This window comes from Cynocephalus volans, chromosome 2 (genome assembly GCF_027409185.1).
Source record: "Cynocephalus volans isolate mCynVol1 chromosome 2, mCynVol1.pri, whole genome shotgun sequence".
NCBI classification, from domain to species: Eukaryota; Metazoa; Chordata; class Mammalia; order Dermoptera; family Cynocephalidae; genus Cynocephalus; species Cynocephalus volans.
The window spans coordinates 224,955,393-224,982,553 of NC_084461.1; the positions used below are offsets into that span (position 1 = coordinate 224,955,393).

At 50.3% G+C, this 27,161-nt stretch overlaps 1 protein-coding gene across 2 annotated transcripts in view; it reads right to left on the bottom strand.

Moving 5' to 3' along the window:
• Positions 1-26,142, bottom strand: part of C2H10orf71 (chromosome 2 C10orf71 homolog) — a 52,603-nt gene extending 26,461 nt beyond the window's left edge. Inside the window, exons 1-2 of one of the 2 annotated variants that reach the window (XM_063087845.1) lie at positions 25,790-26,142; positions 2,047-2,170 (exon numbers count right to left, since the gene is read on the bottom strand). The gene's annotated coding sequence lies outside the window, so the exon portion shown is untranslated. The remainder of the gene's footprint in view (positions 1-2,046; positions 2,171-25,789) is intronic. The other variant, XM_063087846.1, reaches the window with a different exon arrangement.
• Between the last annotated feature and the right edge of the window lie 1,019 nt (positions 26,143-27,161).

The following is a 27,161-nucleotide window of genomic DNA, read 5'->3' on the forward strand; positions in this document are numbered from 1 at the left end:
GAATCTTTCCACGAACTTTTTGAAGTGCCCTCATGCCTCTGGGTCTATTTACGGGCTGCTCTCGCCCCCGTGGGCTCCTCCAGGGTAGTCGCCTCTTTACCAGCCCCACCTCAGGGCCTGGCACCAACTCTAGACTTGAACCTGCTGGTGGCCAAGGTCACGGCACCTGGATCTGTGTACTCGTGTTCCAACAAGTCAGAAAGAAAGTTCCTCCTGCCCTGCAGACTGACCCTAACCAGCAGGAGCACACAGACCCTCCTGCTCCCAGAGCTGCGCGACTTGCCTCTTGCCCTGAGAACTTCAGGACCTGGCTGCCGGGCCTCCTGCTCACTGCTCAGCACTCAGAGGTGGTTCGAGGGAGGCACAAAGTGACCCCCCCATTTTTCCCCACCTCGCCTACCTCCCCAAAACAACCACCAGCCAACCTGGCAGATCAACTTGAGACGTGAGGCAACATTAAAAAAAATATACACAGGAGGGCTGGCTGGTTAGCTCAGTTGGTTAAAGCACGGTGTTATAACACCAAGGTCAAGGGTTTAGATTCTCATACCGACCAGCCGCGGAAAAAAAAAATACACAGGATTTGAAGCCCTGGTTTCATCATTTCTTAGCTGTTTGACACCAGCAGAATCACTTAACCTCTCTGAGCCTTAGTTTACCCATCTCTAAGGTGGAGAGAGTATCTGTGGCTTGTGGGGTTGAGGGCCAAAGGAGCTCATGTATCGCAAAGCTTCTCAAATACTAGTCATTTATTTATTTATGTTTTTCATGATTTTTGCCATATCCTCGACCATCTGTGTCATCATTTACTTACTATTTTCTTTTACAGTTTTAAAATCAGCTTACTTTTTTCCGAATAGGATTTATAATAAATAACACCTGAAAAATCATGGATTTAATATATTAGCTAATTTTTTTTCTCATTACACACTGAAACAAATTTATAGCCAGTTCATGTGTCATCTGTGTTTGACTCAAATCATTTTGTCCCAGATGTCAGGAAATGTTGCGTTACTAAACCTCATTTCATGGAGGAACTTGCTTTGGGGTGTGAATAACAGGAGCTGAACCAATTCAGTTAATTCTTCACAGGTGGGGAACATGACCTCATGTCTTGTTTAGGATCTTAGAAACAGTGAGCTTTGCTCCACAGTGGGAGCTGATGGTGTTTGCTTGAAGCAGCTGATTAAGAAAAAAACCTCGAGGATAACCAGGGCAACATTCAGGGGGCTGGGCAGGGGCAGGCAGCTTTGTCAGTGACGTCAGCAGGATGGCTTAACCATATAAACAGTTGACCCAGCGAGAGCCTGTCCTGGGAGCAGGCAGTCCTCAGAGCTTGGCCCGAGGTTCCATCCAGCTAGCCTGAGCACAGCTGACTGCTGCAGAATCTGATTTCACCTGGAAAATGCCTCCACCTGCTCCATGCCATGGACCCCTACATCTGTGCCAGTTATGGTGGGTGCACTGGGTGCACTGGTGCAGACCATGCCCAGCAAACAGCACAGCCAGAGAACTCAGCCTGAGCTCTAGATCGAGAACTCAGGGTCTGCATGGCCCAGAGTTGGCATCTTTCCAGGGGACTGGCCCAGGCAGAGTGACCACTGTCTTCCAGTCTAGGAGCCATGCGCTGCATGGAAAGAATGTGAATGAAGACACAATTCTAAATGTAGAATCATGGACGCTATGCGAGCCAGCATGCTCCCTGTTGTCCAGAAAAACAAGGCCAGCTTGTACATTCTGCAAGAGCATAAATAAAGCTGTCCTCAGGCGGCGTGCTGTGGTGTCCCAGCTCTCCGCAGGGCCTCTGGAACATTGTCAGGTGGCGCATCTGCCAAAGGTGTGGGTAAAAATGATCTAGCTATATCCTGGACTTGCATGGTGACCAATAACTTAATTTTGCAGCAAGTTTAATCTGCTCTGTGTCTGTATTAATTAGAAATGTTCAAAGGCTGGTGATGAGGGTGATGCAGAACAGGTACTTCAGGCCAGTTTCTGGGTCTGGGTATTTGAAACTCACATCCCTGCAAATAACATGAGGCGACTCACCTGATTCTTCCAGCCTTGTGACCTGTTTATATGCGACTTCTTGTCAGGGGACATTTCTTCACTAGTGTCCAGATCTCTTTAGGAGTCATTTCCATAAACTTCTTGAGGAGGTTGGTGCATTTTCCTGGTTTAATGATAATGATAACAAAATGAAAGTGCTATCCGCCACCTCTAGAATGCTTACCCTGTGCCCTGCACTGCTCTAAGTCCTAATGTGAACGAGCCTGCACACTGTACACTCTTGATCTTAGGTCCCGGCACTGTTTTGTTCTACCTGTCAGGGAGCTGGGGAAAGACGTGATAAGGGAACCAATATTGGTGAGCACACATTACTTGCCCAGGAAAATGCCTTCTGTGCTTTGTTCCACTAAATACTCACTCTGTTGCTGTGTGATGGCAGTTAATGCTTCCTCTTTACAGATGAGGAAACTGAGGCTTGTGGAGGTTCCCAGGATGCCTCGTAGCCACCAGTGGCTCTGAGGATGCGGACAAGGGTTTGTCCACCTGCCTGTCCAGCCATCTTCATTGCGCCTGCTAGCTGCTAACCACTGCACCAGCCCAAGTTCTGGATGCGCCTCCTTCTGCCCATCTGCTCTCCTTGCCTCTCCCTGGTGAGAGAGCAAAGTCTGGCAGGGCATCTCCTTAGCCTCCAGATTGCCGTGGGAACTGTGGGGATTCTGTGCCCAGCAATGCACAGTGCAAACAGGTCCCCAGGGCAGACAGCAAGATGGTACATCACTGGAGGAGGGTGCTTCTGGGGCTCATGCCCAGCTGGGCTGCTCACCTGGAGAGGGGCCTGAGAAGTTGGACCCCTCCTTCAGGAGCACTGGGTTGGTGCCTGTGTGGAAGGAGTTTGCCTATGTACCCAGCTAATGCCTAGCTCAGAGGGCTGGGTGCATGCGGGGAGAGCCCTGTTTGTAGCTCAGCTTGAAAGCAGCTTGCAGACCCAGGTTGCTGAGGCCCTTTGCACAGGGCTGCTGTTCTCTGAGTCTGATCAGTCTGGCACTGGGATGGCAACTGTCACAGTCAACTGAGGGCCACCCTGGCCAGGGGCTTCTCCTTAAGGCCTTTCCTTTAGGATTCTTTGCTCAGGGCTTTACATTGAAAGGCTTAACAAAAGAAACAGAACCTGTACTGGGAGATGAAGTAAATCCAGTTTGTTAAGATACTACTGAACATGAATGAAGCCGCCTGGGAAGTCTGCCTCCCTGTGGGTCTCATCTCTCCACTCGGAGGGATGTGGGAATCCAGAGTTAGGAGGAGATACTGTCTAGAGCAGGGATCGACGGGCTTTTTTTGTAAAGGGCTGGGCAGTGAATAGCTTCAGCTTTGCAGGCTGGATGGTTATTGTCCCCAACTGCCCAGCTCCATGTGCATTGTACAGTGCTGGGCTCACTCTTCTCCTGGTAGTGGATCGTCCGTCTCATTGTCCCACTACTCCCATCAGGCCACACCTGTCCTGGGATCAGGGCTGAGGTGCTCATGGTGACAGGGTCTCAGTTTCTCCATCGGCTGGTGCTCTGAATTGAGATGCTGAACAGGAGTTTGGCAACTGTGTTCCTAGATCACTGGCATTATTGCTCCCATTTGCTTCTACCATTCTCTGTAAAGTATTGGCCCTAAGAAATTAAGCTTCCTGCTAATGAAAAAAAAAAAAATGGTAAGCATTACCATTTTTCAAGTGCCTACTAGAAGCGGGCTGCCACGTTAGTTATCTTACGCACAGCGTGTGCAGGGTGAGTATCCCTTATCCAAACTGCACTCTCGCTGCCCTGCACCCCAGCCTTTACCTGCTCTCTTCTCTGTAGCAGCAACGGGGAGAGGAAGGCCACTGTCCTGCTGTCCTGCACCCACTTCGAGTGCAGGGGAGCAGGGTTGTTTTACCTTCTGAGGTGGACCAAGGTAAGGGTCACTGGCTCCAGCCTTGCTGGCGCCCTGCACTCTTCCTGCATGCAGCTCCATCCGGCTGCGGGGCCCTTGCACCTGCTGCCTCCCTGCTTGGAGCACTCTGCCTCCCGTCTTTCCACCGCTACTTCCTTCTCGCCATTCAAACCTCAGCTCAAGTGTCACCTCCTCAGAACTTTGCTGGCCGTCCCGTCTAGAGACCCTCACCACCGGGTCCAGTTGACCTCTGTCATGCCACTCTTTTTCCATCCTGCATGGCACAGTCATGGACAGAGATCATCTTGCTGCTGCTTTTTTTTTTTAATTTAAAATTTTTTATGTACATTTTCAGTACATTTTCTAGTTGGTTTCCATTTGTCATTATCTCAAAGATGAAGGATTTCTACTCTTTCCTTGTTCATTTGGGGACTATTAGGCAGTTTAAGAATTTTCCAAGCTGTGATCTTCTTCTCTTGCCCCTAATTTCCATATTTTGTTCATTTAGCATCCATACATTATCTAAGAACAAACAATCAATTAGGTGGACTTACTAATATACCTGATTTTTTTAATTTCTATATTTTTATTAGCATGTTCATAATTACAAATCCTAATTATTCTTTATGCCCCTTACCTGGCCAATAACTCCCCACCCGCCTCCGTCCCTCCCTACTATCTCTAGTGTCCTTGGGTTTGTTCTCTCTTTCTGAAAGTTCAACATATTATTGTGATTCTCTCTCTCCCTCCTTCCTTCCTTCCTTCCTTCCTTCCTTCCTTCCTTCCTTCCTTCCTTCCTTCCTTCCTTCCTTCCTTCCTTCCTTCCTTCCTTCCTTCTTCCTTCCTTTTCTTTCTTTCTTTGCTCCCACTTATGAGTGAGGACATGTGGTATTTCTCTTTCTGTGCCTGGCTTATTTCACTTAACATCATTTTCTCTAAGCTCATCCATGTTGCCGTGAATGGCAGAATTTCATTCTTTTTTATGGCTGAGTAGTATTCCATGGTGTATATACACCACATTTTTCTTTATCCAGTCATCCGTTGAAGGATACTTAGGTTGGTTCCATATTTGGCTGTTATAAATACAGCTATGATGAACATGGGAGTGCAGGTGTCCCTTCAACACGATGACTTCCATTCCTTTGGGTACATACCCAGAGTGGGAGTGCTGGATCGTATGGCAGCTCTGTCTGCAGTGGCGAGACCATCTTGCATCTTGTTCATGGGTTCATGGGGCTTCTTACCACCTTGCCACTTGCCCTGCCTCTATGGCCTCAGAGTACTGGGCTAATCTCAGGGCAGTGGTTCTCAACCCCCCTGGAGGGTGCAAACACTGACTGCTGGGACCCTCCCTCAGAGTTTCTGTGTCAGTAGGTCCTGGGTGGGCCCCGAGCATGTGAGTTTCTAACAAGTCCCCAGATGATTTGATGCTGCTAGTCCGGGGAGTGCACTTAGAGAAGAAAGAGCCCCTGACGCTGGACAAGCTGCACCCACTGCACGCTTCCACGCTTGCCACGGATCCTCTACTGGGAGCTGCTGCTCGAGAGCACTTTCCCCATCAGCGTGACTCCACAGGTACTCACCGAGCCTTTACTGTACACCAGGCACTGCTAGGTGCCTTCTCATTTGTAATCTCTTTTTCCTCACTACATCTCTGCAGTGGTACACAGGCAAGACAGCGGAGGCTCAGGGGGTTAAACAAATGGCCCCAGATCACAGAAGAAGGAACAGGGATTCAGGGATCCTGGCCCCCAGCTCAGGTAGGTTCCCGTCCTGCCCTGCCTCCTCTCTGAGGTGTTGCCTCCAAGAAGCCTTCGGATATGGGTCACAGGTGGCAGGTAGATCCAGCCTCCTTTCCCACTCCCACCTGTGTGATGCTGAGCAGAACCACACGGGACTCTGGAGGCACAGCCAGGGGAGTCTGCAGCTGGGCAGCTGAGGTGGTGGATTTTGGCCTTAGAGATATAAGGGTTCCACTCCCAGATCTACACCACACCAGCTGTGCAACATTGGGCATATGACTTGATTTCTCTAAACCTCAATTTGGTACCTACGTTGTACGACTGTTGCAGACATTAAATGAGATGATATAAGAGTTTGGCACAGGTAGAAACACAGGGTAGTGTAACAGGCTAGTGAAGTCATTTTGTCATGGTTCTGACGCCTTGGTTGGGCTGGAGGGAAATAGCAGGTCTGCGATGGCTGAAACCTTGGGAGCTTGGGGCTGAGGAGGCGGAGGGTAGAGGACCAAGACCCTCCTCACCACGGAGTACCACGCAGCTGTGCACAGGAACAAGGGCATCTCGCTGTCCTTGCCGGGAGTAATTCCCAGGACAAGAGGAAGAAACATGGGTACGTTATGTTTACCATTTACTTAAGAAGGAGAGGCTGCAGGTGAATATATATGTATATGTATTTGCTTATATTAAAAGAAAACAATAGAATAAACAAAAAAATTGTTACCTATGAGGAAGGGAGAGAACAGACTGGTGGGACTAGGAATAGGAGCTAGTCTTCTCTGAATCTACCCTTTTTTGGGTAAATTTGACTTGGACCTGTGTAAGTACCTTACAGAATTTTAAAACAAAATTAAATCAAACTTTTTTTTTTTAAAGGCAGTTCTTAAAAATTGAGAGCAAAAGAAAACAAATGAACTTAATGTGTAGGTAACATAATTTTGTAGAGGAATTCTGTCAAATGGTTTTAAAATGCAGTCATTTAATATCAATCATGGAGAAATGCCCTAACACAAAATTAAATGGAAAATACAATCTTAAACTGTCTTCAGGTATATAGATAGATAGATATAAAGCAAATTAGTAGGCACATTAATGACATTAGAAAGCAAGACTTTTTTTTTAGTATCAGATTAGTTTTTTTTTTTTTTGAGGATTAGAGAAAAGAGACACAAACTATAAAATCAAAATGTTAAATAAAACTCTGCACTCCTGTCTTTGAATATCAATATAAACTCTTGATTACTTTCTTTTAAAAAAGAAAAGTATTTTCTAACTGCCAATATCTGGAAACAATAAACAACACCCCAGCAGTGAACATCACAGTCTACCAAGATTTTTGTCTCTAAATAACATTTCTCATTAAAAAGAACAGAAAATGTGTGAGAGTCATACCAGTAAGACAGGCAGCTATTAAAAACTCCTGGGATCGTATTAAAAGACTAAGGGGATGACTTGAAGAGGCTCCTACTAGCAGCAGATGGAACAGTTTGTACATCAGTAAAAATAAAAACTGCAATGAACAAAAAACACATTAAATATATTTAAACCCATGAGTTCATAATGATACTGGAAAAAAGACTCAGTAGCTCAAACAACCCTCTGTGGTCCCTCTGGGACAGGGTTGGGGACTTAGCCTGACTGCCCTCCCCCGCTGCCCCCACCATGAACTGTACCACGTAGTCCAAGGTACCAAGTGACGGGAGAAGGAATGTTTTTCTAAAAAATGAAGCAGGCAGAGTGGAACTAAAATATAATTTTTCAAACCCGTGATGATGATTGTCAACGGGCTGTCTGTGAAAATATGCAGAGGGTATTCTTGCCTGAACACCAAACCTCAACCAGAATAAGCTTCGAGAGCTGTATTTAACCACCACACCACAGGAACAGCAGGAGGAGAGGAAACTGTTGAATGACACCACCAGGGAGCAATCAGCAAAACCCCATGCGAGAAGACTGCAGGACGGGAGGCCAGATTCTACAACCAGTAAGTTGTTGAAAACAAGGCAGACGGGACCTACAGATTAAGGCACTAGAGACATGTTGACCAAATGCCATGTATAGACCCTTTTGCATCCTGATTCCAGCAAACTGTCCACAGCAAACACAAGACAACTCAGGAAATTTGAATACTGCCTGGGTATGCGATGACATTAAGGAATCACTTCTAATGTTTTAGGTGTGATAATAGTAGAGGACGGAAAGAGAGGGTCTGAGCGAGCTGATGGGGAGATGGGAGCTTGGGGGAAGGAGAGACGTGGCTCAGGGAGAATGTGGGCGGTGCCAGGGTGAGATCTGAGACTGTCCCTGAGGCCATGCGGCAGAGGAGGTGGCACCTGGGCCTGCCTGGCTCGTCCCGCAGACTCCAGTCTGTCTGGTAACCTCACTTAGGGTTATCTGATATAAAGTGGCTTCAGGGAGGCCAACATCTCTACAAATATTGGCAAGCATGCAAAACATCAGAAACAAACATCCGGCTTCGGAGGTTCTTTGCCTATTGCTGCCCTTACAAATTAGAACATTAAAATAGGAAGAAATATTTATGATAGATTGTTAAGCAGCTAAGTAAAACGGAGTTCATACATCAATGTAATAGCATGTATATTCATGTAAAGAAAAAAATGTGAAAATGTATATGTTAGAAAGTCTCAAATACTACGTTGCCAGGCATTAGATAAAAAGATATCTACAACCAACAAATATTGTTTTGTAAGCAGAATTATATGTATGTGTGTTGGTTTTTCATTTGAAAAAATAATAATGCATTTTTCTTTGAGGTGACTTGCGACAAGGTAAAGAAAAGCTGCTCCTGCTTTTGTCAGAAGACCCTCTCCGTTCCCCCACCCCACATAGCTCCCTGCGGCTTTTCCTGCAGGAGCCACGTGAACCTGAGTGGTTCATTTCACTGGATGTTCACGTCCCTAGACTGGATGAATGGGAGGGTGGGGCTGAGAGTACCCAGTGCAGGTGAAGTTTCTCTAGAGAGCCCAGAGCTGTCTACTTTGTCCCAAGGGCTGGTCACTGGTCACTCCCCGGTGGCCAGTGCAGTGGCCTGGTGACCACGTCTGGGGGAAGGGGTGCTTCCTAGAGGCTTGCAGGTCCAAAGGTCCCTTTATGGGCACTGCCTTTGCTTCAAAGTTTCACCCCAGGCCCCAGGAGGGAGGTGGGGGTACTCAGGTGCAGAACGGGGCTGTCCAGCTCACATGCCTTTCATTCCCTCAGGGCTGTGGGCTTCCAGCTGGGAAAGGGAGCAGGTCAAGGCTGCCCTGGCCACACACCTCGGCTCTGCCAGAGGAGCTTTCTCTGTTTCTCCCGTCCAGTGTCAGAGCACAAAGTGGGAAGTAGATACCCGCAGTGGGCTTGGGTCTGGCTCAGGCACCGTGCAAGGTAGGGGTAGATTATGCGTCAGATAAGTAGCTTAGCAGGTCACCATCTCCCTCCTAGGGTTGATATCCTACATTTAGGTCTGAATTCCCCAAGACTAGCTCTGCTTCCAGGGGCTTCCAGCGGCCAGAGTTCAGGGACCTGCGAGGCTTTCACAGGACTTCCAAGGGCACCCGCTGGGTGGGGCTTCCCATCACTGTGTTGCACCCTGGCTCCCAGCACAGCCCCAGCAGCCTCGTCACCCTCCACTTTCCAGCAGAGGGAGCAGGGGCTTGGAGAAGTCACATGGTGAGTCCCATCATTAATAGAACTGGTGCCTGCCCCTGGGCGCCCCACTCCTAGGCCAGGGGCCTTCCCACCCTTGCCCGCTCCTGGCCTTGGCAGAAGGGCCAAGCACCTTGGCTTGCACGCCCCAGAACCGCAGCTCTGGATGCCGATGTTGCTCAGGGCCAGATGTGGCCCCAAAAGCCACAGGTGGGTTTTGTTCTAAAAGAATTTGGATTGACTAGCAGCATTTAAAAATCAGCAGACGTTTGTGGTGCTAGGTGTATTTCTGGCTCTTTTTAATGGGAGATTGGGCACCACAGGCTGGCATTCCTATGTGGGGCCAGGGGCTGGAGCTGAGCGTGGCCACCCCTATGGAGAGGGCCCACACACTCCTGCTGACTGCTGCCCCCTCCACTCATTTACAGAGCCTGCCCTCAGGAAGACCTCCCGTTTGCAGCTCCATGCTAAGAAGGGCATGGCTTTGGGGGCATTGAGAGGTATGTTGGATCACAAGGCTAACCTGTCTCACCAGTGGCGTGTGGGCCCTGTAAAACCCAGCCCCTCTCTCCTCCCAGACACTGCCTGTGGACACCCTAGAACACTCAGACAACTGGGTGCCACGTTGAGTTGAATGAAGCCTCAAGGGGACATAAAACAGAGAACCAGGAAGTGTTCTGCCTGTGTTAATACGAAGTAAGGCTCATCCTTAGACACGCTCACCTGCTGTGAGCCGATATGTCTTCATGAAATATGAAATCCACCCAAATTTATTAGAACTGCCTGCGTAGTAGTGGGGCCTCAAACTGAGCAGCCTTCTGTTAAAGCCTCATTATTATTATGGCATTATTTATTTATATCCTACCCTAAGACAGACATGATGTAATCCAGTAATTAAGATGGTTATGATTGAATATTTATTAAGCACCTACAATTGCCAGCCACTGATCCACATAAAATGAGTCTTTACCCTAAGAGCTCCCGTCTTGCTGCCGTGGGGAGCTCAGCGCCTCTCGCAGGGGAGCAGGGGGTAGTGAATAGACTTCGTTTTCCTGAGCAAGCCTGAGAGATGATGCTGGTCAGAAATCGGGCCCCGTTTAGTCTTAGTGTTCAATCTGAATGAATGAAATGAAAATAATGCATCACTGGCTTAGAAGAGACACGGGCCTGTGCAGGGGCCATCAACAAATGCGTCCCAGATGGGCAGCATGGCCCCCCAGAACCCAGTGGTAGGCTGGGCGGAAGTCTGCACTTGAAACTCACCCCTGGGCCGAGGTTGGCTGCTCTCTTGCACTTCCTGTAAAATTAGACCTGCTCTGACACGTTGAAAGCCGACATTTGCTGGTCTCTGCTGTGTTCTAGGGGATGGGGTTACAGAGGGAAACACACAGCCCAGGGTCTCCCAGGAACCAGCTCCCAGCACAGGCCCAGAGGCACAGGACCTTTCTCTACCTGCCCCTCTCCAGCTGCTACAGCCGGCGACAGGCGACGCAGCCTCTCCTCTCTCTGGTTCTCTCTCCCATCTTCTTGCTTGCTGGGCCTGCTGGGCTGTGAGCTCCGGGCTGAGCCTGCACCCCATGCTCCTCTGCATCTCTCCAGCCCTGTGCCTGGAACTGTTTGTAGAGTGAAGAGTAAACCAACGAATGAAGCACAGGTACAAACCTGTGCCCGGCACGTACACGGGGGCTTCTGTGACCGGCTTTACCTGCTTGTGATTGTTTTCTGCAGATTGCTTCTGTGTTTGAGAAGAGAGTGGAATGTCCCCTGGGTTCTTGGGTGCCTTTGGTTGGAGATGCTGTGAAAACCGACACACGCTACACTTCCCTGAGCACTAGCGCAGACTTGAACATTTGGTTCAGTTAAAATCTACCTTATTGTGGAAGGCACCCTAGTCATTTCCATGAAATTTCAGGTGTGATTTTCTTTTTTTCCTATGTTGGGATTTTCTCTTTTAATTGTGGTAAAATACACATAAGATACAATTTACCATCATAACCATGCATGCAGTTCAGTAGCGGTAAGTACATTCACGTTATTGTGCAACCAGTCTTCAGAACTCTTTTCACCTTGCAAAACTGAAACTGCCCATCAAATATTAACTTCCCGCTCCTCCTTCCACCCAGACCCTGACAACCATCATTCTGCTTTCTGTCCTTAGGATTTGACTACTCCAGATAACTCATGTCAGCGGAATCATACAGTATTTGTCCTTTTGTATATGGCTTATTTCACTTAGCGTAATGTTTCAAAGGTTCATCCATGTTGTAGCATGTGTCAGAATCTCCTTTTTAAGACTGAATAATATTCCAGTGTATGGATGTACCAGACTTTGTCCATTCATCTGTTGATGAGCATTTGGGCTGCTTCCATGATTGTGAACAATGCGGCTACAAACTGCTTTCGTTGCTTTTGAGTATGTTCCCACAAGTGGCATTGATGGATCATATGGTAGTTCTACGTTTAGTTCTTTGAGGAACCTCCATACTGTTTTCCACAGCGGCTGCACCATTTCACAATCTCACCAGCAGTGCACAGGGGTTCCAATTTCTCCACATCCTCACCAGCACTTATTTTCCTTTCTTTTGATAGTAGCATTGTCATGGGTGTGAGGTGGTATTTCATTGTGCTTTTGATTTGCATTTCCCCTGATGATGAGTAATGTTGAGCACCTCTTCAAAAATAGTTTTTAAAGAAGCATCCAAACATGACAATGGGGTTTTATTTTAAAAGAGAGTCCTCACGCTGGACATGCCATGCAGTTTGTAACTGTCTTTGTCCTGCTCCATGAGGATGAGATGGGCACACAAGTGACCATGGACAAGACCCTGGGGAGATGTGAGAGCTGCAGGAGCCGTCTGGAGGCCTCTTCCCTTTTACACATAGTACGCATGGGGATCACCGCAGAGCGTTAAACACTGTGGATGCTGCATCCCACCCCTGTGTTTGTGATTTAATGGGCCTGGGGTGAGGCTCAGCCATGCATAGGGGAGGGCTCCAAAGCCTCCCAAGTGAGTCTGATGTGCAGCTGGGCTGGGGGCCACGGCTTCCAGGCAAGCTATGGTTTCTTTCCTGCATGTGGGAGCCTTTGGGGTCAGAGAGGAGACAGGGCTGCCTGCAGAAAAGCAGATGAACGCCTTGCTTAGGCAGATCTCTCTTGGTGCTGGTAATGAGGCCACACTGTGACGTCCACTTCAGGTCCTGCTTCCTCCTTTGACGCCTGCCCGGATGCCACCAGAAATGTTCCATGAAGTCTCCCTTCCAGGCCTCACCAGGTGTTCATTACCACTCTGGGGGATGCCTCTTCCTCGTGGGAATGATGCTGTTACTTATTAGCCACTTCCCTTTGGAGGGGACTTGGATCATTTGCCTTCACATACAATTTTTTTGATCTGGAATTAGTTGTGAAGCTGCGACATTTCTGATGATAAGACCTGCCAGGGAGCTTGTTGCAATACAGATGACCAGGTCTCTCCCTTGGAACTGCTAATTCCATAAGTCTGGGTTGGGGCCCAACAATCTGTTCTGTTTTGTTTTCAAACAGCACCAGAGATGACTCTTACCTGGAGTCAGGGAGCACCACCTGCAGTGTGCAGGGTGGTGATGTGGGGAGCAGCTTCCCTTGGGTGGGAACCCCCTGCCCTGCATCATGGTAACAATGCTTCCCACTGTGTGGCACTTCACTCTTAACCAGAAGTTCTCCAGGTGTGGTTCCCCCGCTAGTGGCGCAGCGTCTTGGGCTTGTTAGAAATGCAGATGCTCAGGCTGCACTGAGTCAGGGGTTGGGGGTAAGGTCCGGAAAGCTCTATTTTATAAGCCCTCCAGGATTTCTCTTACAATCACTGGTTTTAACAAAGCCTTTCACACCCTCCTTCAGCCCTCATGTTCCATAGGTGGGGAAACTGAGGCCCAGAAGGGCAGCGTGACTTGTCCAAAGTCAGACAGCAAATGAGAGGCAGAGCTGGAACTCAAGCCCAGGCTCCAGACTCCAGTCCAGAGCCCCATGCCCTCCTTCCCAGGAAAGCACAGGTGTCTGTGAGGACGGGGCCTAGAGCAGAGGGTGTTTGGAAGGTCTTGTCCCTGGTTCTAACTTCACTGCAGTGAAGGGCTCCGAACGGGAACAATGAAACACATGCCATGCAGATCTGCCTCTCACATAAATTAGAGTATTTTAGCCAATGAACACATAGATAACCCTCCATCTAAAGACACCCCTTCCTTCCCAAACAAAAATGCCACTAATTAGGGTGCAGGGTTCTCAGTTACACTAGAGAGGAAAAACTCTTTAAGACAAAGGATTGCATAACTAGTCAAGCCAGACATGCACACGATGTTGCCACCCCCAAGGGCATCAGTGAGGACTATGTCCCCTGGAAAATGGAACTGCCATTGACCATAATTTTCATCTGGATCAAGATAAAACCACTAAATCCAGGCCACACCCTGGAGGAACTATTTTAATAGTAATTGCTGTGGAAATGCTAGATCAGCCAGCGTGGGGAGGAAACCTCCAGAGCAGCTGGGCTTGAAAGACAGCGAGTCTTAAAGCAGAGCTGTGACCTCAGGGGATGTTTTCTACCTCCTCTAAGGAATGCTGGCCACCCCTCTACAGCCTCCCATCCTCCTGATGCCAGGGGTCTGGGAGGCAGGCAGAGAAGAGAAAAGGGCTGCCATCTGGCTTCAAATTCCAGTTCGGCCTCTTACCAGCAAGGTGGGTGTGGGCAAGTTATTTAGCCATCCCCTGGCCTCAGTTTTCTTATCTACAAAGTGGGCGTAATAATATCCATCTGGTGTTTTTATGCAGAGTAAGTAAAGACAAGGCCCTTCATATGAAATCCTGAGTTCCATACTTCATCAGTGAAAAGCAGTGCACGGGCCAAAAGTTGTCGTGCCACCCTCAGAGCATCCCCACCAGCAAATAGAGCCTCTGGCATCTGTTTCCCCAGCATCGATTCCTACTAATTCAGACCTAAGCTGTATCTTTTCCTTCTTAAGTTCTGTTGGGTGGTCCTATTTCCAAAAACTTTCCATGTGCAGTCATTTGGGGGGGGGGCGGTGACAATGGAAATGTCTACAGGTGTGTGTGACTGCACATGTGTGAGTGTGCACATGTATGTACATGTGTGGCTGAAGGAGTGGGGTGTGTCTGTGTGTCTATGTGGCATAGGCAGGTTTGTGGGTCAGACTTGACATTGTCTGTTACCAAAATGACAAGAAACTGATTTCTACTCTTTGGGGGGCTAATTTTCTAAGGATCTTACCTTGAATTCTTTGTGAATGTTTTTATGTACACCATAAAAAATAAAACGTGTCCTCTAAAATTTCTCCTATTTTGGGAGTGGTTCAATATTGAGAGTGCATCACATATTCAAGGATCCTTAATCAGTCATTGCACAGCATCACGGGAGGGCCTAGAGATCATCCCACATCTTCATTCTATACCTGGGGAAACTGAGGCCCCAAGTGGGACGGCGCAGGCTCCAAGGTTACTGATGTGTGGACGGCAAACTCCAATCCAGGCCTCCTTTCTCTGCAGCACAAATGGGTGGGACTGGCCCTTAGAATGACCTAATAAAGACCGAAGCAGGTGAGTCCTAACTGCTCTTCCCGGGAGGCCATCGGGCTCAGCACTCTGCCCCCTGCTGGTGTGTGCCCAACCCTGCAGGTCATGTCGTGCGCATCCCTGTGGACCCTGCAGGCTGGGCCTGAGGCAAAGCCAGACTTTCCCTGGACTGCAGCTGCAGGTGGGAGAGGGGCTCCTGCGGGAAGGAAAACTTGCCTAAGGTACAGGGAGCGGGAGAGTGAGCTGGGAAGGCTTCCCTCGGAGGCTGGCTTGCATTCGGTGATTTCAGGAGGGCTGGGGTATTGAGAAAACATTGACATGGTCTCCCCTCCCTGGGAGAACACATGTGGACAAGGAAGTGAGGTCAAAAACTTAACGTGGTGAGGAATCCCAACAGCTGGTGAAATAAAAAGGTGACTCAGAAAGCTAAAGGGCCAAGAACATGTCTGTGTTCTTACTGTGGGACAAATGCTTCCTCTTCTGGCCCCTCTTCCTCCTTCTTTGCTAATAAAATGTATTTTTTCTCATTTTTAGACCATTTGAGAAGGAAAAAAAGAAAGTGGGGAAAAAAACTCCACCCAGGAGTGTTGATAATGGGGGAGGCTGTGCATATGTGGGGACAAGGTGTACATGGGGACATTTCTGTACCTTCTACTCTGTTGTGCTGTGAACCTAAAACCCCCTCTAAGAAATAAAGTGTTTTAACGAGAAAATAAATAAAAACTCAACCCTTAGTCCCATGTGCCATTTGAATGCCAATTCATTCATTCATTTTTTACTTCTTGTTCTTTTATGTTTTTCCTCACATAGTTATGATCACACCATAACTTGCTTTTGTTTCTAAACTTTATAACAAAAGCATTTCCATGTTATTATGAATTCTTCTAAAGCACTATTTTTAATGACTTAATATTCTATACTATGGGATTTTGGTGTTATTTGACTCTTTAGAAAATGTCATGATAAAGATGTGTATAGGTAAGACATTCTTATTTAGACTTATTGCCTTCAGATGTATTTGCATCTAGATATGTAGCTACTGGATCAGAGAGATACCTATTATTAAGCTCTCTATGCCCCCATATTGCCAAATGCTTCCCAATGAATAAGCCAGCCTGTCTGATCATATCTTTGATGGCACTGGGCATTTTCATTTGACAGATCCTTGCTACTATGAGCTGTAGAAATGGAGTGTCATGTACACAGAAACATCCCTGGTCATGCCAGGACCTAGGTTTGGAGTGCCCAGTAGGGTGCCAAGCAAGTGCACTGCAAGTGGCCTGGGGTAGTGGTCTCTTTAGTCATCCCCAGGGCGGGGCACCCTTCCTGGGTTCCCCGTTACTGATGGTGAGACCAGAGGGACCAAAGCCAGCTAAATGTGGGCCCCAAGTTTCTTTTAGAAGGCAGCACAACGTGGCAACGTGGCATAACGTGGGATACTATTTATGGGGGAGCCCTGGGTTTGAATCCCTTCTCTGCTACACTCCTGGTCATATGATTTTGGGCAAGAGGTCATCTCCTGAGTCTGTTTCCTTTACTATGCCCTGAAGCGAAACTGTCCCCCAAGCACAGCTGTTTTGGGAAATGCAAGGAGGACATTCCGCTTGAGGGCTTCAAGTCCAGCTACCTCCCTTCTTTCCTCTGCTTTGTTCTCCAGCCGCCCAGCAGCCAGGTGACAGCCCATAACTTATGGCTGATGAGGCGCAGACTCAGGACCCCTGTCAGAGGTGGAAAAGAGGGCGCAGCTGACCCCCGATGGAAAACCCTGCCTGCTGCTGAGCAGCTCTGGCTGTCTCTGCCCAAGTGTGCCTGGGACACCGCACATGCAAGTGAGGCCAGGCCATTTAGTGCTTTCTGTCTTTGGGATGAGATCATGAGATGTAGGCTGGTAATTGCTCAGGAAAATAAAGCCTCCTTTTTAATCAGGTGCTAAAAGTGCTTTCAGCAGCCTGGGGCGGGGCTGCTGACAGGAGCAGTCTCAGGCCAATTTCGTGACACTTCAAAGAGCAGAGGTAAGATCGCTTCTGGGAAATTAGTGTTCCCTGCCCTCACCTTGATTTTCTTGGACCATTTAGCACAGGTCAACCCCAGAGATGGGAAATACCGATGCGTTGGCTACACAAATATTGCTGAAATCCCGGTTGAGAACTTAGGCAAGTCACCTTCTTGGAGTGTTGCTTGTAGAATGGGGATGAATGGACTAAAATCCACCTTGTAGGATTAGGAGGGTCGAGGGAAGGGGAGAAAAAGTCAGGGCATTTATTGTGCTGCATGCTTTCATCTTCTATTTCATCTGACCTTTTTGATCACACTAAGAGAGCTCTGTAAGTGGCGACGAGCACAGACCCCCACACCCCGTTGTTGTTGTCACCCCAGGATGCAGAAGGAAAACCGGCTTTGTGACCAGGGGCCAACACGTTTCTTAACCCCTTGTGTGGAAATTCCTGCTGCTGCAAATGGAGCTGATTGATTTAGCTACTGCCGCCGACTCTCTCTCTCAGGCCAAAAGCACTTGGAAAATTACAAAACCTCCCTAACATTGGAAATGAAAATGTGTTTGGAAAGTGAAAACTTTCCCGGAGCAGATAATGGAGCTTGCATGGCTGGGGCAGCGTGGCGGGGACGGGGTGGGGGGGCTCTCGACCCCTCCCTCCTGCTCCCCAGGGCCATGGTTCTGTCCCTGACAGATAGCATCTTAGGTCAAGCATATGGCTAAATATAGCTGCCTCCCCGCAGGGCTGTCATCGGGGCTGTCAGCAGCGCTGTCCGGGTTTTTGGACTTTGACTTGACAGCCAAACTCGATTATGGGGTAGGGATTTTGTCTTTGGGAGGAATCCCACCTCCTCCTCACACCATTTTTAGGCTCAGGTACAGACCCCACAGGGCAGGCTGGAAGGCAGGTGGGAGTGGAACGGGGATGGAGAGAGCTGGCCCTGGAGACCCTTGCGTGACAGCACAGCTGAGCCTTGAAGAGTGTCTGACTCCTATGCCCAGATGGCCTCAGAGCAATGGTAGGGCCCTTCGACAGAGCAAGGGTTAGATTGCTGTCTCATCCCCAGCAGCCGTGGGACCTTGGGCAGCCCTGAACCTCTTCATGCTCATCATTATGGTGAGTGAAGGGAAGTGACGATGTGCCAACTCTGGGAGAGGGGAGATCCCCATGCCGGTGGCCTTCGTGGGTATTGAGTCAGCCACAAGGCACCTGCTTTATGATCTCTCCGTCATCTCTGTCACGTAGATATCCAGCTCAGTTCAGCTAACATGTTCTGAGGTCTCTGCATGCTAGGAGCACGAGGCTCAGGACAATGGCCAGCTCCAGGGCGCACAGCCAGTAAGCAGCAGAGACAGGACTTGCAGCCGTGCTTGGTGGTACCAAGGTCGCCCCTCTTCCCATCTGCCATGCCTCCCTTCTTCCTCCCCAGGTGGTGACCGTTTTTAGTGTGCTCTGGTTTATTGGTCAGAAAATTTTCAAGGAGGAAACCCATTCAGGACGGAGAGGCACAGCTGGGTCTGGGCAGGGCTGAGGGAGGGTGCTTAGTGAGGGCTCACCCTGACAAGCAGGTTGGGGGGTCCAGGGCTGCTGCACAGTCCTTCCATATCAACCTACCCCTGGATATGTGCAGCACACAGCCTGTGCAGCTGATGCAGTGGCCCCTCTAGGGCCCTTTGGTGCTTGGAGAGGCAGCCTGGTTCTGCACAGACTTTTTCCTCACCCCTCTGGGCCCCAGCAGCTTCCAGCTTGGGTGGAAGGACTGAAATGAGCTTAGTCAAAGTGATTTATTTTATTAGCATCTATTCCCTCTGTCCAATAGTGCAATGTGGTATAGTTAGTTTGCATGGATTTGAATCATTCATTTATTCTAGAAGCATTTGTTTTGAAACCGCCATGGGCCAGGAACATAGCAGTGAACAAGACAGACAGGGTCCCTGCTTTCTTGGAACTTAAATTTGGGGGCTGGGTGAGGAATTTGAGAAGAGAGCAGGGAGACAGGGCCAGGCCATGTGGAGCCTTGAAAGCCAGAGCGTGGAGTGTGCATTTTGAGTGTTACAGGATGCTGATGCTGGGCTTTAATCAGGGCCAGCAGGATCTATTGCACATTTTTACAAGACTTCTCTGGCTGCTGAAGGGAAACAGAATGTTGTAGGATGATTCCAGGGCATGGAAGCCTGTCAGAAGGCCATTGCAGGGGTCTGGTAAGGCAGAACATGGCCTAGAGGCTCAGAGAGGGAAGAGAGGGGTCATTTGAGATAGAATTTGCTGTGTTCAGTATTTTCCAAATTTTTCTTAATGAGTATGTATTACTTGCTCAGGTGAGAAATGCAGAAGAGGAGGCCGAGGCCAGACTCCCAGGGTTGAAGACCTACTTGGTGTGAGGAATGTTGGGAAGTCAGTTATGGTCTGGTTAAATTTTGGGAAACCACTGTGCAATGGGCTAGCACATTCCACAGCTAACACGTAGTGACTGTGTCTGTGCCAGGTACGGCCCCGAGTGATGCCACATACTGACTTGTTTTAGTAATCGCAGCAATCTTATGAAAGAGATACTGTTGGCATCTATATAATTTGCTCAAGGTCACTTGGCTAGTGGCCTGAGCATCCTGGCTCCTTCAGAAAGTTGGTCTTAGCCGTAGCTGTCATCCTCCCTTAAGCCACCAGTGCAGAGGAATTTGCTCATGCCCATCGCTAAGGGACCAGGTCCACACTTGAGATTTTGACATGTGCCTTCCCCTCCAAATGCAGGTTTGTAATTTCCCATACCAGCTTGCTGAAAGCTTAATTAACTGTCCCAACTACCTATCCCTTACACAGGAGATGAGCCTTACTCTGGAGAGGGCATGGGGTGGCAGGGCTGCTTTGCACTGTCCATGGGCCTGGGCTCCTCTGCTGAGAGAAGAGCTGGAGTCCTTGACCCCGCAGAGGCATCTTTGAGTCTGTTTAGAAGTCTCTGCAGAACTCAGAGTGCCCCATCCTGATGTACCCATGCAGTGACTTGTTCCAATTACTAATGAGCAGGGAGGGCTCAGTGAGGTCAGCCGACCATTGGCCACAGCCACACTGGTCGGTGTTACACATGGGCAGGACAGGAGAGAGGTGCACAAGGAGATGAACATGAGTCTAGAACTCTCTGGGCCCCTGTCCTTTATCTTACATTGAAACTTTGCTCTGGTCTATCTTTGCATGGAGCATTGGGCCAGCTCCCTGGTCATAAAGGCCTATCCTCCAAAATACAGTGGGACATGCCAGCTTGGAGCCTTGGTGTGCGTGTGCATGCACATGCTGAACATCTGCATGTGTGCAGAAGCGTTTGCAATCCTCCTGTGGACTGTGGAAGACCTGGGTAAGCGAGGAGGAGGAGATTTCCTTAGCATCTGCTGTGAGCCAGGAACCTTGTGCCTGTGAATTGGATGCTGTAATCTCTGCCTTCCAGAAGAAACAGAGGGGTCTGCTCCCAGCGGCGCTAGCCAGCACAGGTTAGCCGTGCACCCAGCTCCCGGGTGGTGCCTCTTGCTGCCCGCCCCCTTTGGCTCCCAGGCAGCCATCCATTGTGTTAATTGAGTGCTTCAACAGCATCTGAAGGCTGGGTTCTGTGCCTGAATATATTGCCACATTAATAACTTCAGAACATTTCAGGCAGTGTCGAAATAGTAAATTAGGACTCAACGGGCCATATATTCAGCACAGAGAGCTGAAGTACCATTTTATTACATGTGCCATGGAATTAAAGGCTTAATTTTCTTTTAAAAGATGGCAACACATCATTTCCTGCAGCCAGGTAAAAACAGTTAGCAGAAATGATTTATCCTTCATTCCATTTAAAAATAGGAAACGAGAATCCCAGGATCTTGCTCTCTGTTATTTATGTCTGCCTGGAGGGCGCTTCAGACTTGTACCCGCAATCGGACTTGAAGGACACGGACGGGCTGTGGGCGTGGTCTGGCCAGCAGGAGGGTGGTGGCAGCGTCTGGCTCCAGCCGTGGCCTATCTCTGCGTTAGGGGACGTGGCTTCCCTCACATGGGTTCTGAGAGCAGACGGGTTGCATTCAACTTCCAGGCTTGGCCACAGGCTGGCTCTGGGGCTGGACAAGTCACCTCACGCACCGAGCCTGGTTTTCTCACCTACAAAATGAAATAATTGCAGGACCTACTTGTGGGGTCGTCCTAAGATCACATGAGATTATAGGTGGAAAAAAGTAGCCTCCAGAGACTCTTGCACATCATGTGATATTTGCAGGAAGAAATCATTTTTAGAATAGCTCTTTTAATTTTTTTCTCATGATAAATGTAATATATACTCATTGAGAAGAATTTAGAAAATAGAGAAAATAGTGATGTAGAAAATGCAGAACATGGTATATTGCCCGGAGATGGTCAGTGTTATTTTTTCCTTTTTCAGCATACTTTCAAAGAATGAAATTAGGTTCATGCACATTCACAATTTTATATTCTGATCGTTGTTTTCCCATTTGGTGTTATCATGTGCACATCTGCCCATGTCCTGCCATCGCATGCTTCTTCATTCAGTGGCGTCCTGTTCCCTTGTATAAATATGCATGTATCTCCTATGGCCAGATTTTTACGTTCTTTCTTTTATGAACACTTTAAACAAAATCCTCCCCTATACCATAGGCGGTTGATATTACTACCCCAGTTTGTAGGCTACTGCGTTAGTTTCCTGTGGCTGCTGTAACAGAGTACCACATGCTGTTGGCTTAAAACGACAGAACTTTATTCTCTTACACTTCTGGAGGCCGCAAGTCTGAAACCCAGCAAGTGCGAAATCAGCAGGGCCACGCTCCCTCCGAAGCCACCTCTAGGGGAGGTCTCTTCCTCGACTCTTCTGGCTTTGGTGGCTTCGCTGTTCCTTCGCTTGTGGCCACATCACTCCACACTCTGCCTCTGTCTTCGCAGGGCCGTCTCCTCTCTTCTTTGCGTGTCTCTTATAAGGACACTTGGTCACCTGGATAATTATGATCTCCTCACCTCAGGATTCTTAATATAATTACATCTGCAAAGACCCTTTTTCCAAATAAGCTCACATTCACAGGTTCAGGGATGTGGATGTATCATTTTTGGGGCCACAATTTGATCCACAGAAGCCAGGAAAGTGAGCTCTTTGCTCCACAGCACAGGATTTTAGGCAGTGGAGCCTCATCCAGGCATTTGGCCTAAGCACATTTAGTTTGTCTGAACATCTTTTACACACGTGGGAGTCATCTCTTAACCTTTTTGTTTCAACAAACTCTTTCTTTGTTGGTCGGCACAGACCTTCTCTTGCCTCTCCTTCCCAGGCCCAGTCACCCTGGGAGGCAGGCCCTGCAGGTCTCATCCTCAGATCTGTCCTCTGCCCTGTGAGCGCCCTGGCTGGAGCCTCAGTCCTCGTGGGCTGCCAACACTCACAGTAAGGCAGGCAGGAGCCCCTGGGATTCCTGCTGTCTTCATCGATGACGCTGACCACATCCCCAGCCTCGTGCTGCCCATTCCTGGGCTTCTTTTCTTTCCTGAGGAGATCCCCAAGCAGGTCTGCCCTGCCTGTTCCTGAGGCCCATGGGATCCGGCCCCCAGCACCCTCCCCATGGGGCCAAGGCTGCTGGGAGGCTCAAGGGAGGGCCAGGGAGATAGCAACTGTGGTGCAACCTGACAGCTTCATTTCCAGCAGTGACGCTGCTCTGTTGCTGCTCTGCAAATTTGATCAACTCATGAGAACCATCTGCGGGATTTCCTGGGGCTGGACAGGAGAGAGTCTGGCTAGCTGACTCGCCCTATTTCCTACTGTGGGTCTCAGTGTTCACCCATGAAGATCCTGGGTTATTCTCAGCTGTGCACACCCGTAACCACGTCTGGGTTCAAATCCTGCCCCTTCCTGGCAGGGCTTGTGTCACAGTCAGGAATATGCAGGCCTGGAGGAAGACAGCTAGATCCCTGGAGCTCAGCTCCCAGTGGCAGCACAGAAGATGGGTAAGTTCAGGGGCAACACAGAACACTGCCTCGAGGTCCTGGGGTGATCGCATGCGGCAGGCAGGGCTCTCAACCTTCAGAATGGCAACGTCTCTCAAGGCCCCACTGAGCCACAGCACAGGGCCATGCCCTGCCCAGCTTGCCTGCCCTGCTGTGCTCCCTGCTGCTGAGGTGCTGGCCCAGCCGGGGAGAGGGAGCACGGCACACAGGCAGCCTGCGCACCCTCCTGCAGGCACTCCCTCCACTGCCCCTCTCCATGGCGGCCTGGCAGGGCGCCTCTGCAAGGGTCTGGGAAAGGCGTTTCCCAACAGCCTATCGAGGAGCCAGTGGGGATGAAGCTGAAGGTGATGGACACATATGCATGGGATGCTCTGTGGTCAGCCATTCATGAAGGTGGAGGGTCTCCTCCTAGGCTGGACACTCGGGGGGACACAGCCCTTCCTTCCACCTTCCTCTTTACCGACTGTGGAGATTTGTGTGTGTGTGTGTGTGCGCGCGCGCACACACATATATGAGTTTGTGTGGGGGTGTATGTGAGTGTGTGAGCATGGGTGTGGGTGTGTCAGTGTGTGTGCACATGTGAGTGTGTGAGCATGGGTGTGGGTAAAGTTTGTGTGAGCGTGGGTGTGAGTGTATGTCAGTGTGAGTGCACTTGTGAGTGTGTGAGCATGGCTGTGGGTGTGTCAGTGTGTGTGCACATGTGAGTGTATGAGCATGGGTGTGGGTGTATGGGTGTATGTCAGTGAGTGTGTGAGCATGAGGGTATATGTCAGTGTGTGTTTGCCCATGTGAGTGAGTGTAGGTGTATATCAGTGTGAGTACATGTGTGAGTGTGTGTGAGTGGGTATATGTCAGTGTGTATGTGCACATGTGAGTGTGTGAACATGGGTGTGGGTATGTGTCAGTGTGTGTATACGTGTATGTATGCGTGTGTGTGGCTGTGGGGGTGGGTATGTGATTGTGTGCACGCACATGTGAGTGTGGGTGTGGGAGTGTGTGGGTTGGGAGGGGGCTTGGGGTTGGCTCGTGTTGGTAAAGGGTGTGTGGGGTAGATGCCGGCGGTAATCCTCCTGTTGAACGTGTGGGCATGGAGTCTGCTTTGCCAGTCTGCAGGCTGAATGAGAGATCCCACATGTTCCTGGAGCCCCTCCACGTGCAGGCTGAGGGTCAGTGTGCAGAGCAGCACAGGTGCCCGTTTGGGGCTGGGGAACAGCAGTTCTCAGAGCTGCCTGTCAAGGAGACTCACTGCCAGGTGGGGCGTAGGCTCGGGAGGGGCACAAGCAGAGGGTTGGGCACTGGGAGGCTCTTGTAACAGCATGGTGGCTACAGTGAGGGCCCGACCAGAAGCGTCAGGGGCAGAGGACTCAGAGGGAGCCAAGTGGACGTGAGGGCAGAGGATGACCGGCCGGCCTTACACCCAGATGCTTGGAAGATCCGTGGAGGTGGGTGGGTTGCGTGTGTGCATGGGTGGGGGCTCAGGAGGGGTGCAGTTCTGTTCAGGGGGATGACGAGGACAGCCTTTAGACCCTGGAGAGACTGCACTGGCATCTGACCCATCCCAATGCCCTTCTTTCTCTTTCCCTGAGGGCAAGGTCCTTGGGCAAGCCCCTGGAGGGACCCTCAGTGCCCGGAAGGAAGGTAGAGCCCCTCCTGCTTCCTCGGGCCTCCTGGGTCTGGGGCCTGGGCCACGTTGCTGTACTCACACCAAGCGGGGGCTGCGGCAAGAGGAGGGAGAGGGACCCAACATTCATTGAGCAGCTACAGTCACTCTGAGACTTGGGTACGAAGGACATGTAAAAAGCATGGAGCAGTGCCCCATGGCTCCATATAGACGTGGTTGGTCCTTTTTCATAGGCCCTACCATCTGTGCCTACTTCAACAGAAGCTTCACCCCGAGAAGGTCATAACCCAACTTCTGCAGGTAAGATAGGGCTTGACAAGTGAGTGACCATGATACAGGTTTGCTTTCAGGTTCGGGATTCAGGTCCCTTGACCATGACCAGCTGGGCCAGAGCCTGATGTCAGGAGGGGTGAGCAGAGGGAGATCTGTGGGCTGCAGGTGCCTGGGCTCTGTAATCCCACATGGGCAGCAAGAATGTCCCCATGAGTGTCCCCAGCAGACAGAGACCAGCCCTGTGGAGCACATTGCTGTGCTGAGCACTCCATGTGACCTGTGCACAGCTGGGCCCCTGCAGCTCTGGTGGACTTTCTCAAGGAGAAAGGTTGAAAAGAAAATAAGATGTCCAAAGACACCGTCTAATGGGGATTAGAGCTTTGGTCACACTTACTGTCCCATCCAACCTCCCCAGCAGCTTGGCAATGTAGGCCTGTTACCCCCATTTTACAGATTAGGAAACAAGAACAAGACTCAAAGAGGATGAGTGACTTGACAAAGGCCACACAGCTAAGAAGAAAATGGAGCAGGGATTCAAGGCTCACTAAAGCTTGTCCCTTCTGAATCTGAGTAGATAAAATCTGCCACAATTCTTCCTCTTGCTAGAGCTACTGTCAGACATGGACCCCTACAGGTAGAAGTACTTAAAAGCCTATGGGACTCAGAGGCAGGCAAGTGATATGGTCACTGATGTGAATGAGTCCAGGACTCCTTGCCAGTGGCTGGGCCAGAGGCAGCTCCTGCCATGGAGGAAAGCCTTCTAGCTCCCAGGACTGGTGTAGGAGCCCTGCGGAGGGGCTGAGTAAGGTGGCCTGTGTCCCATGATTTCCTTGTGTCCAGCTGTGCCCAGCACCAGATGGGCTGAGAGTGGAGCCTGGTCCAAATCGGCCACTAATCAGTAGGGTGCCTGTCCAACCATGTCCCCGGCACTGTGCGGCTTACTGCTGCCACCCTCCATGTGATGGTCTGAGGCCAAGACAACCACCACTGGGTCCCTCCAACCTGGCCCTGCCAAAGGAATGGTCTTTACAGCGGGAAGCCCAGAGGAGCACAGAGCCCCACTCACCGTGACAGTGTCCCCCTCGAGGCGGCTGGACGTGGCGGGCACACCTGCTCACAGACGGGTGGCCGGCTGCATGCAGGGCGCCGGCCGGGCGCTGACACTTCCTTTCTCGGAGCGGCAGTGAGGCAGCGGGAAAGAATCTGCTCCCACCCACCCGGGCCTGCCCTTCGCCCGCGACACCAGATAGCACTTGGAAGCCAGCTGGGCATTCCTGCGTTAGGCCGTTCAGAAAGGGACCATGGCCCCGCGGCCCGAGGGGCCCTGAGTGCCCCTGCTCCGCCCCCGCCTGCCTCCCAGGGCGGTGTTCCTCTCCGTAATGCCCCTTGTCCCCCGGGACTGGGCCTCTGACCTTGCTGCAGCCCTGGTCCGACCCCGCGCCTGCTCTCTGGCTCTGTTTGGTTATAAATAGGCCCATTTCTCATCTCGCTCCAGCCCAGAGCTCCACACCCGAGTGGCAGATGCAACCTTGGGATTCCCTGTCCAGCCAAGGGCAGAACAGGACCCAACCAGCTTGTGGGCCTGAGGGATTAGATCACAAGTTCTCCTGCAAATAGCAACTTGCGCCCCGTGGTCAGAAACCCGAGGCGGCTCATGTGTGAGTTAGTCTCCTGGGGCTGCCTGAACAAACGACCACACACACAAGGGGGCTTGAAACAACAGAACGTTATTCTCTCGCAGTTCTGGAGGCTGGAAGTCTGAGGACAAGGTGTGGGCTGGCACGCTGCCTCGGGAGGTCGTGGGGGGACACCGCCTGCCTCCTCCTGCTTCGGGTGCCCACTGCTTCTCTGGCTGGGGCCGCATCACTCCACCCCCAGCTCCGTGCCACGTGGTCTCCTCCCTCCACCGCTCTCTTACACAAGGAGACTTGTCATTGGATTTAGGGCCCACCAGCATCATCTCATCTCAAGATCCTTTTTCCAAATAAGGCCACATTCACAGATTCTGAGGATTAGGACGTGAACATTTCTTCTTGGGGGGCCACCCCTCAGCCCACTGCAGTTTGTCATAATTGAAATTTATTGAGATGGCCACTGACAGGTGGGTCACACCAGGAAGCCTGAGAAAAAGGATAAGTCTCAGAGGCAGGCAGAGACGTGGTGCCTGCTGCTCTGCTGTCCAGGGCACCCCCGGGCGAGGCCAGTCACGCCCATCTCCAAGGCGACTCTCATGGTGAACTAACACCGGCTAATCCGAGGGCTTGGGAGCAGGCCGGGTGTTGCCTCGGGCTGGGCAGAGGGTGAGAGTGTGGGTCAGCCGCCCAGCTATCGGCTGGATTAGTGAATCGTCAATAGATCCGGTTGAGCTAAGACAGCTGGGGAAAGCAGACCACACATAGATGCTTGTGATTTTGGCTTTCAGGGTGGCCTGGCGTGAT